The 1,224-nt window shown below is 36.3% G+C and overlaps 1 non-coding gene across 1 annotated transcript; it reads left to right on the top strand.

Annotated features, from left to right (window-relative positions):
* Positions 1-429: 429 nt before the first annotated feature.
* Positions 430-503, top strand: Trnat-ggu. Its single transcript has one exon. It is a non-coding gene; the product is annotated as a tRNA-Thr (tRNA).
* The last annotated feature ends 721 nt before the right edge of the window (positions 504-1,224 follow it).

The raw sequence follows: 1,224 nt of genomic DNA, 5'->3' as shown, positions 1-1,224 counted from the left end.
ATTTATAATTTAAACATCTTAGATCGAGACTACCTGCAAGCGCTCAACGGGTCACTACCACGAATTTTTGTCATCCAAGTATGCAGAAGCTGTATAATGATCTGTAATAGCGCTGCTGGTGCTGGTGGCGTTCTGTAGTCTGTGAAATAGCCTGAATAGCAGTAATATAGCTTGGTCTAAGGGTAGTAATAGCCTCTGCAGCCCCCGCAACCTCCATACGTCTTACTTAGCAAGTTAGGAATTTATAATTATTAATACAAAGATCGAACACTCAGAAAAAACACTTAGAAAAAATTCCTTCGATTCGGTCTTTTCGGTTCGATCTGTAATAGATTTCTCATAGATGGCGCTACGACTAAAAAGTCGTTGAAAGACCAAGTACAAAGACACGACGCAAGCACATAGAGAAATTCGTGAGGTCCGTTGGTTCGTTCCGTGGCTTAGTTGGTATAGCGTCTGGCACGGTATGCAAGAAGACGTCGGTTCGAATCCGACCGGAACGAAGGAATTTTTTCTGAGTGTTTTTTCTGAGTGTTCGATCTTTGTATTAATAATTATAACAAACTAGTGGAGTAATTTCACAAAAAATAATTGAATATCAATTCAATAAAAATTTAATTAAGTTAGGAATTTATTCAGTACAATAACAATATTAAAATTTTAAAATGTAAACGGTGTACAAGAAGATTTAAGTGAGTGGTAAACGGTTCAAAAATAAGAAAGTAGATGTTTTCGCTACCGCAATCGCGCAGAGAGTGACGATGGTAAGAAACAAAATCAGAATTGGAGGTAAAATGGAACAATACAAAATTTTTAATTTAAATATGAGTAGAAGAAGAGAAAACGATACGGTACGAATGGAGAGAGGCGATACAAAAAGGTGGGATGACGGTGTAAGGAGGTCACACCGTCACAGACCTTTAGTATAAAGTTTTTGTTTCACTATAGTTTTATAAACTCGTAAATGGCAAATTTTGAATATGAATCGGAATCTTATTATAGAAGCGTATACATTGCTACTTAAATGAATTTGAGACTTTGTGAAGACGACTGTCAAGCAGCTAGTTTATTTTTATTCTTATTCCTCGTGTCTGACTATGAGACATTAAAGTAAATTTGTTATATAAGATACTAAAGCCAGGTAGGAAACCACCAAAGATACGTAACAAAGGCTAGATTAAAGTGCAGGTGAACTTAAGGTTATACAAGGACACCCTAGGAGTG

The sequence above is a fragment of the Hyposmocoma kahamanoa genome, unplaced genomic scaffold (assembly GCF_003589595.1).
Source record: "Hyposmocoma kahamanoa isolate Upper Pololo Valley unplaced genomic scaffold, ASM358959v1 91138, whole genome shotgun sequence".
NCBI lineage: Eukaryota > Metazoa > Arthropoda > Insecta > Lepidoptera > Cosmopterigidae > Hyposmocoma > Hyposmocoma kahamanoa.
This window is presented reverse-complemented; position numbering and strand designations above follow the sequence as displayed.